The sequence below is a fragment of the Pelmatolapia mariae genome, linkage group LG7 (assembly GCF_036321145.2).
Source record: "Pelmatolapia mariae isolate MD_Pm_ZW linkage group LG7, Pm_UMD_F_2, whole genome shotgun sequence".
Lineage (NCBI taxonomy): Eukaryota > Metazoa > Chordata > Actinopteri > Cichliformes > Cichlidae > Pelmatolapia > Pelmatolapia mariae.
In genome coordinates, this window is record NC_086233.1 from 5,633,675 (window position 1) to 5,643,839 (window position 10,165).

At 40.3% G+C, this 10,165-nt stretch overlaps 1 protein-coding gene across 2 annotated transcripts in view; it reads right to left on the reverse strand.

The window, feature by feature from the left end:
* The window catches only part of LOC134630408 (basic helix-loop-helix ARNT-like protein 1), a 30,666-nt gene extending 21,540 nt beyond the window's left edge, over positions 1-9,126 (reverse strand). Inside the window, exons 1-2 of one of the 2 annotated variants that reach the window (XM_063477658.1) lie at positions 9,005-9,126; positions 378-559 (exon numbers count right to left, since the gene is read on the reverse strand). The gene's annotated coding sequence lies outside the window, so the exon portion shown is untranslated. Of the gene's footprint in view, positions 1-377; positions 560-8,683; positions 8,910-9,004 lie in introns of those variants that run through there. The other variant, XM_063477660.1, reaches the window with a different exon arrangement.
* Between the last annotated feature and the right edge of the window lie 1,039 nt (positions 9,127-10,165).

Consider the following 10,165-nt stretch of genomic DNA (forward strand, 5'->3'; position numbering starts at 1 on the left):
GAATGCTGATAAAGTTAAACAGCAGTCAGCCGGAATCAGATGCATGCAACATGTTACTGGTCTGAAAACATGACTCCTTTAAAACCAGATTTAGTCTTTAAATTGTGTAAGCAAATATAACAGAGGTGTATTAATACATAAGTTCACTGATAACTTAAATTGAACCAAACACTACAAATATTACATGGAAATAAAAATAAATAAATATCACATTTTTAATGCCACTTATTCCAAAGCAAATGCTGGCCTAGTTTTCAAATATGTTAATTATTTCTCACACTAGAGCACTGTGAAGGAGGACTCCTTGGTTCAAATTCACATCTCTGAAATATGAGTAGGCACCTCCTACAGATGGCGTGCAGAGCGGCTTCAGTTACCTGGACAGGAAACTGGAACAGGCTTCCTGGACGGGCCTGGTATCGTCTGAATCAGTCTGGTCTGCTCTGTTGTGATCTGGTCTGAGTCTGGTTTGATTCAGCCTGACCTAGTTTCATCCACTTTGAAGTGGTCTGCCCTCATATGATCAGATCCTTAAGCAGCTGGGGCAGCCCGTCTACATCTGCAGGGGGATGAAGAGAAATCTGTGAGTCAGGTGCAAAATCAATCTGTCGCCAATCTCTAAATGTAAGCAAAATGTATTCAAGTAACACTCTGAAATGCTGAAAAATCCAGGGCTAAACATTCCTTCTGGTACGAGATAAAAGCCAACTACAAGTCACATTTTGCAAAATATTTCCTCATTAGTCCCAGCAAATTAATGAATTACTTTTTGGAGTATATCTCCTGCACAGATTCAAGCTCAGTTTCATTGTCAGTAGCTTTATATTAACTGGATACATTGCTGCAGAAAATTCCTGAGTGATGGAGAGATGGGAGAAGCGCAGCACATCAAGGTGCCAACACAGCTGCCAACATAGACCTGTATGAGATTTAAGAAAAAGTCTTTTCCAACACGGTGAGCTACCCAGCTGTTCCCACTGTGCTATAGAAATGTGAGGAGTAACTGGGTAAAGATTCTACTTTACATTTATGAAAATGTCAAAATGACGTTGTCTGTGTGCAGAGACAAGTTACGGAGAAAGATCTTTTCAGCTTTAGTTAACAGGTGTACCCATCAATTCCAGTCTTAAGAGTGTAATATTAATGAACCTTTATTAGAAAAAGCAGATGAAGATAGATGTAGAATGAGTGCCGATCGGGTTCATAAAACAACTATCTAATTTTCAGTAACAACACAATGTGAAACTCAAGATGCAGGCAGGAGAGTACTAGGTCAGGACGAGCTTGGTGAGCTCTTTTATTGGGACAAAGCCCTGGGCTAGAAGGGGAAAACCACTATGTCATGATTGAGCACTGAAAGGAACTGGTGCTGGAGTAAAAAGTGGGTCAGCCAATCTCTATGGTCTCTAACCAGCCAGCCTCGATTTCCATCCACCACCTACTTCTACTTCATCAGTGAGTCAGCAAGGCATTCTGCTTTGATTCCCTGTTGAACAGGGAAACACCCACTCAGACAGTCAGGAAGCAGGCAGAAAGCCCGTTCATACACTACAGACGCATCCAGCCGGCAAGTCAGCTGCCAAATCTCCCAAATACTTCCACCGTGGCCAGTGATGGAACGTTTTTGTAAAGATGTGAAAAGATTTTACAAATATCAAATACACTACAAATTAATACTCGATGTTTCAAACAGGGATGAACCGAAACCCTTGCACTCTCGTCTTCTCTTACCCAGAAATATCAAAACTGCATACTGACTTGTGCAAAGACCTCTGGTCAGTGAAATAAAATGGAATATTTTAACGACTGTTATTATATCCAGCTTCCTGTGATATTTAATAGTTTTAACCCCAACATGAGTCGTTTAAAAAAAAACAAAAAAAAACTGTGCTACTTTAATAAACAAAGAAAATCCACACAGCTTGATGTTTGGGTCATGGTTTCAGGTTCATATCAGAGGGGATAAATTAAAATAATAATAATTAAAAAAAAGACAAAAATAAAGCCCATCATTCACTTGCTTTCTCTTATGATCTTTAAATATTACAGCTTTCAGAGCTCCACAGATGGAATCTGCAAGCATGACACAATTCTGTGGGTACGTGTAATGTGATTTCACTCAGCATTAACTCTTAACTGGTGACTTTTAAACTCGTAAAGCTTTAAATGTGTCCCTTTTGAATGACCAATTTAATAAAAAAAAACAAAATATGAAATATGCAAGAGACTACAATAAGTTGACCTGTAAAACAACCTGATACACAGGTACAACTATGTCAGACTTTAAGTCCCTGCACACTCACACAGGTGTTTTCTTTTAATTCTATTCGTGGGTGGAGCTATTCTGGGAATTTCTCTACGTGAGGTCACCAAATCTTACGTGCATAGTTGGGGTTTGTATTGTTGCAGCAGTCAGGGTGTAACAGCCTGTCTGCAAGGATGTGAAAGGGTTTACTGCATAGATTGAGTGCAGTGTCCTCACTTTCAGCTTTTTACAGCCAAGAACTAACTGTGTGCCGAGTTTGAGTTTTTCATCATCACTGGGCAGGTCTTGCCAAACGATAGCAATCCACGCTACATTTTTAAACAAATGATAAACAACCGATTTAAATTTAAGCACTGACAAGGAAATAAAGCCTGGTTGTCAAGTCTCAGGGCTCAACAGTGCTGACCCAAGAAGATCCTAGCAGAGCTGTATGTGGAAATTATAATCTCAGATTCAGGGCAACAGGTCCAAGTAAGTGTCTGGATATGCTTGTTATCTAGAAAGACCTGTGCTACTCTGGCAGCATGAGATTGCGCCCTGTCCAGCTGAAAAAAAGCACAGGTCAAGGTGCTGCCACAAAAATGGCCCAAGTACAGGTTGGAGCATTTCCATTGCGAACAATCAGATCACAGATGGTGCTCTCATGGATATGCATGGCTGCTGATACAGCTGGGACACTCATGCAGGCATCCGGCATGCCAACAGTCCAACCTCGGTTGATGGCGGCACTCATGACAATGCTGTGCACACACTGCTTTTTGTGTTCTGAGACGAGTGGCTAGAAAATGCAGAAATGTATATATTCTGTTCTTGCGCTGAGTAATATAGCAGTCTTTACTGCTGTTATTCAAATACAAAGGCATAAGCTTATGATGGAAAAAGTAATGAATTAATACTCTACAGCTGGAGAGTGTTCAACAGGGAAAACGTCACATAGTGCCCAGTCTGTTGTTACATAGAGCAAGTGTCAATGACTGCACCTTAACTGAGACAGACATCTCAAATGGCAAAGAGATTATGCAATCACTCAAGCCAGTGCTGGTGGCGACAAACAACATGTGCAGCGACAAGAGCGAAACCAACTTTCACTTTTGAGTGACACAATAAGCACCAATCCTCTTTCCTCATAGTAATAACAGACCCCATCCATCAAGACCCATCACAATGATATGACAGCACCAGCAGCCCCAGACACCAGTTTTAAATCTTTGCTTTTCCTGTTGCCATGATATCTGAAATCTACTATGACAGAAGGCAGGTAATTATTATAGATGGCCATGATATTGTATTGTAATAAATAAATATAAAGTAATAAATAGAAAGGCCATTACTAAACAATAGGGCTGCCACGATTAGTCGACTAGTCACGATTACGTCGACCATTAAAATCGTCGACGCGTCATTTGAAGCTTTGTAAGATCCTGAAAGACGCAGGAATACGTAGTAGGATTTAAGAGTGTAACAACAGACTGAAACAGCAGATGGCAGCACTGCATGTCCAGGGATGCCAGCTGCCGTTAAACCCCAAAGAAGAAGAAGCAGTGTCTGGTTTCATAGCTGTGTCCAAATTTAGCAGCCGCATCCTTCAGAGGCCGCATTTGTAGGCCAATTACGTTACAGCGACGCGGCGAAGCCTGTCCAAATTCAAAGACTCCCCCAAACGCGGCTGAAAAATGCGTCCTTCATTTCCCCAGATTTGAAGGATGGGTCGGGTGTATCCTCCGTGGCCCAAACTATTCCAGAATTCACAGCGTGGCCCAGCCAATTCCAGTTTTCAACAATGGCGGCAGCTACTTAGTTTTAATATTACTCTTATTACTATTTCTGGGTCACAAAATAAACTTTTAACATATTTTCAGGCGAGAATGTAGCTGTGTAGCTTCAAATATCTGCTCGGTTTATCAAGACATCACATATTTGCAAAAGCGCTCTGACGTTTTCGGAGACGTCTGTTACCCACCAGCTCGATAGCTAGAGGGTTCAAGGCTCACTAGAGCCGGTGAAAACGGCAAACTCCCGGCACATCATTTTCAAACCCCCCGCGGACTTTCGCTACTCAGGTTAAACATGATATAAAAGTCACTCAGATAATTTAAAAATGTTATTGTTTGGCTTTTTTTCGGTGTTTTATTTGTTCCTCACTAAATTGGTTTGGCTGAGATTAAAGTTATAGTTTTTACACAGCTGAATAAATGTCAAACAGAGACCTGATTAAACAGAAGTGTGAAATGGTAGAGAATTTACTCCAGTGTCCTGTTATATTTTACATAGAAAGAACAGATGGCCGAGTTTATTAAACTCCACCGAGACAATCTGCAAATTTCATTAAAAGTTTAATAAACTGTCATCTTGTCTTTATTTTTAGTTAGCACATACCTTAAACACTTCAAGCTGTAAGCTAATGATAGTTATATAAGAGCAGATGCATGCTGGTGCAATAAGCTGTACGTTTTACGTCCAATGGATGCATGATCTGATTAGTCGACTAATCGCAAAAATAATCGGTGACTAGTCGACTATCAAAATAATCATTTGTGGCAGCCCGACTAAAAAATATAGTGTCCATCATTCTACAATGACAAAGTTATTCACAAGAGGAAAACATTCATAAAATCTTCACAAAAGTGGTCATCCAAGCAAATTCACCCCAAGGTCAGAGAAACTACTCAGTTAGCAGTTAAATGTTAAAATTCATAACAGTAAAATTAGAAAGACTGAACAAACACCTAATCTCTCTCAAAAGAACATGGAGAATGGCTTAGATTAGCAAAATTACATCTGAGCAAACCACATGACGTCTGGAACAATGTTCATTGGACATTGAAAATGTCTGGCCAAAATCCACAGCACCACGTTTGTCAAAACCAAACCACAGCATATCGGCACAAACACCTCATACCTGAAGGGGTGATGATGTGGGCACCTTGCAGTAACTGAGGTAACCACGAGCTCCTTTGTAAGCAAAGTATTCTTGAGCCAAATGTGAGGCCATCTGTCCCAACAAGCTACTGAACCATGGGGTATACTTCAGTTTTTACTTTAGTTTTTGTTAAATAAATGACAGTGCAATATGTTGTGAGTTGTTCCTCAAAACAAACTGTATTTAAATAATTTTAGAAGTTGATGAGGACCAGATGATTGTTTATTATCTCCCTAACGTTAGAATTGAAAAGAGGGTGTACTTTATTTTTTCACTTGTGACTGTAAGTCAATTTTGAGTACAAAAGCAGTAACTAATTTCCATCCACCTAGCAACTCCTTCTCGTATACCTCAATTTCACAGTTGTACTCAACGGCCTGTTTATGGTGGTAAACAAGTTTCTTGTTTCCACATGTAGTGGAAACTGTTTTCTTGCATATTTTTTTGCATATTTATAAGCTGGCATTTTTGTTGGAGCTTGTTGAAGTAGCTCCCTTTATAAACACTAAATACATGTCCCACTTTGTGTTGTGTATGCCAGCAGAATAAATGTATGGTGTATAGAATAGGACGGCTGGGTTAGACTTCCAACACCCTTGTGACCCTGATCTGGACAAGCATAAGAAGATCGATGCATGGATGGATGGATGGATGGATGCTTCGAATCCCTTATGCAATCCATATGCAATGGGGAATAATGAGCAATATGTGCAGAAAGAATCCTTGGGATTTCAGGAAAATTGACCAATCAGGCCTGATAATATACAGGCCTGAAAAACCTGCATATTTGGAGACCAAAATTAGTCCAGCCAAGGATAAGGTTAAGTTTCCTTTTAAACATACACCTGAGAACATTTTGTTTTTAGAGAAATTAGATTTTAATTTATTTAATATCAGAAAAAAAATTACATTAAAATGCATTATTTGAAGTACAATGGAAAAAATTGTTTGTTTGTTTTTTTATTTATTGTATTTACACGAGTTAAAACCATTTGGCTTGTTATCTCTACTTGTGTCTCTTTATTTAGATAAACACATTTATTGATCAATTTTCCTTTCAACCCCAACAATTCTTTCCCTTTTCCCTTTTTTTAAACCACAGAAGCTTACAGGGGAGAAATAAGTAAGTGTCAGGCATCGTATCTTCTTAGTTACATGCAAGGGTTTCCTGATGGATGTGGAACCTCTCTGTTTAGTCAATGGCATGGCTCGTTAGGTTTGTCCGGCCAAAGCATATGGCCAGTTACTGTGGCCAGCATCTCCTATTGGGAATTAGACAGGAGGCATGTTTATTAAACTTGGCAGGGTGCCTTGGTTACATCCATCCATTTTCTTAACTGCTTATCCTACTTAGGGACATGGGGTGGAGCTATCATAATATGAGAGGCGGGGTACACACACTGGACAGGTTGCCAGACCATCACGGGGCCGACACAGAGATAGACAACCACACAATCTCTCACCTGCAGTCACAAGTAAACTCAACATGCATATCTTTGGACTTTGGGAAGAAGCGGGAGTACCCGGAAGAAGCCCATGTAGGCACATGAAGAATGTGTAAACTCCACAAAGAAAGACCTCAGCAGATCAGAAGATCCAAACTTTGTTGTGAGGCATCAGTGCTAAAAACTACACCTCCATGCCATGTCCTTTATTTATTATTATTCATTACTGACAATGCTATTCACCCCTTAAGAAGGGCACTTTCAGTAGCTCTCATACATTCACCTCTAAATAAACTGTGTCCCATAATCTCATTTAAGCAAGCCTCACCAATTGGAACTTTCCTTGAGCGCTTGGGGGCTCTTATGTTGAAGAATTATCCAAATGAATATTCATTACAATGGTTAACAGGAAATAACAGCTACATGTGTAGGATCACAACTTAAATCTCATTAAAAAAAATGTTTAATAAGTTTACTAAGGTTGCCCCAAAATAAGGTTTTAAAAAGCTTTTTTCCCCCCACTAACGTTATACTTCTACCACAATATTTGGCATTGAAGAATTTTCCACATACATTTTAATACAAGACACTTTTAGTGTGACAGTCTCTCTCACATAATTACTTAGAATGATCTCTAGTTAATCTAAATTAGCATCCACATAGTCATGACAAGAATCTTTTTCTCTATAACGTTTTATATCATACAGTTTCCTCATAGAAACCAGAAGTTTGTCATCTGGCCTTCATGATCAACAGGACGGTTAACTGCAACCCTTCTGAGTCATCACAACAAATGTCTGCTGTAAAAATGTCTTTGTGGCTACATATATCCGTACTGATAAGATCCGATGTAGGTTGCTACCTGGCTAGAAACAAAAACAAAGACACAGTCTGAAGTTCACAGCGAGTGCCTTTCATGTGGTGAAACAGTTAATGGATAATCTACTAAAGGCAGGCATGAGAAACTACAAAAACACAAGGTGCACCTGTCAAACTAACACACAAGACAGTAAACCAACAAAAAAAAGAAATAAAATTAACAGCAAACTGCCTTTACACAACGTCCAAAGGTTTCATTTGAAGTATCCCCAAATAGATCCATAAACCCTGTGTACTAAAAAAAGGCTTCAGTGTGGTGAGAGTGACTCAGATGATGAATCAACAGTGACAACCAACTGTTTCCTATCCTGCTCAAGACCATTTCATATCCTCCCAGTCAAAACCAGCTGGTCCTCAGCAGGACCCGCCTTGGTATTCTGAAACCAGGTATGACATGCAAGGAGACCTGCATGCTCATTGGCTAACACCTAATCCTCCTGTCTGTCTCTAATAATGACAGTACATTAGAAAATGAATTTCACGTCTTACTCAATGTGACCTGAAATTAGTTGCTGTGCCCATAAACACATGAGGAAAGTGTTTATTGATGCCAGGGCAGAGGGCTGTTTTCCCATAGACTTGTGCAGGACAGGAAGGCTTTTCTACAACCACAGGTATCGCCCTCTGGTGCTCATTAGAAAGAATTAAGGTTTAACGGCCTTCTGCACTTGTTTCACTTTTAAGCCACGTCCACCCTTTATGATGCATATGTGTAACAACAAACAACTAAAATCGTCACAATCGTCACTCACTCAGCTTTCAAGCGGTTTGGTTAGGTTTTATTTCGGATTTTATATTATCTATCACACCCCATATCCTCCTGCTTAAATAATACACTAATTACATGCACAGTATAACCACAACCCAATCAAACAGTCTTTGATCAACCACAGCAGAGACACCTAGCGGTGGCCACATTTCCACAGCAAGTGCATACACCGTCGCGATACTTAAAACAAGCACAGGTCTCCAAATAAATAGAAGAATGGCACAGTACCGTTGAGGCCTTTTAAAGAGACAAGCAATGGAGGCTTTGAAGTTACCGGAGCAGGATGGATGCTGCTGAGTATACCCACCAAGGCCCGTTTTACACAGCTAGTGTGCTAGCACTGGAGCTTTACTCACTTGGGTCACGTTCAGTTAATAAACTGAAAGCCACTGACCGGCACTTACCTACGCCCGAGCTTCCTCTAAGTCCCGGCGACTCCTGGCACCACTTAAACCAACCCCGTCAAACTAAAGGCGTTTTCCGCACTTTTTGACCATAACGGCATTCTGCCCCGTCTGCTAACATTAGCATACAGCTCCCTGCTAGCTACTAACTGTCAAGACTTGGCCAGCAATGCTAAAGTCCCTCCTCCTGCTCTAGAAAACCACACTGACATGACCACAGCGCTGGGAAAACATCGACGATATCCATCACAGACTGAAGCCCAGCAAAGTCACACAGGCGCGGCGTCGACAAACATATCCTCGTCCTTGTGTTATACTTACAAAAGATCCAGGGGGACTAATCCATCCATTGAACGCCGCTGGTAATATGTAATAGCAACACACAGAAGTGTGACATAAACGATTTTCAATCGGTGACCCAGTTTCTCTTCACCGTCATGCCTGTCGGACCACTAACCTAGTTTTTCAACCAATAGCGTTTGCCCTACCGTCGTAGGTGTCCTTTCAGCCAATCAGACGCGAGTACAGGCTGGGAAACAATGACCGACGTGCTCGTTAGCCAATGACGGTCGGAGATGAAGGGAATGCAGACGCTAGCCGTGTGTGAGCCGTAGGCCCGAGTCCAATCCGTCCACTGCGCCCTCCCACTTCGTGACGAACCTAACCTCTCTTCTCATTTCACAGGTTGTCCTGGAGGTTATTCTGCTCCGTAACTAGTGTTCAGAAAAAAATCCCATTTAATTTAATAATTTTTCATCATTTTAGAAAAAACATTAATGTACTTTTTATTCATTTTTTTCTCTGACATTTTCATTTACTACAGAAATATTTGCTTAAGACGGTGGCTTAACTTGGACATATCAAGTCCTTCTCAAGTTCCACAACCACAAATGCAAATTTATGACTCAATTTTTCTTGTTTGTTTATCACGACGCTTCATTTCAATTATTCGATTCTGTTTTGTTACTTTTGGTCTTTCTTAACAGCCTGAAATAAATTTTATTGAAACAAAGTTTGTAGATCCTGGAGTCCAGACACCACACCAAAATGCAGACGGAAAAAGGTGAGCAAGAGACACCAAAAGAGGGGAACAGAACAAAAGGAATTACTTAACCTAAGGGATTTTCCTATTTCTCTCATTTCTGCCTCCTCTCTCCTCCGTTCTTCTCACCGTAATCCGAAAACACATTTCATTACACATTTTGAAGGACATTTCAATTCCTAAAGTGCATTTGGTCCAGTAACGAATTGGGGAATGATATGGGACTCAGTATACCACTGATTGTTCCTCTTACTCTAAATCACAGACATTAAGTTGGTGCAGCATTGTTACTTGAAACTATGATAATGAAACTAATTGTGCAAAAGAAGATTGTGGCTTTTTTCAGGTGGGTGTCTCCTGTACTTCAAAAGTTATGAAGGTAAAAAAAAGAGCTGGACACATTTATATAATATACTATATACACTATACAAGCCACCTTT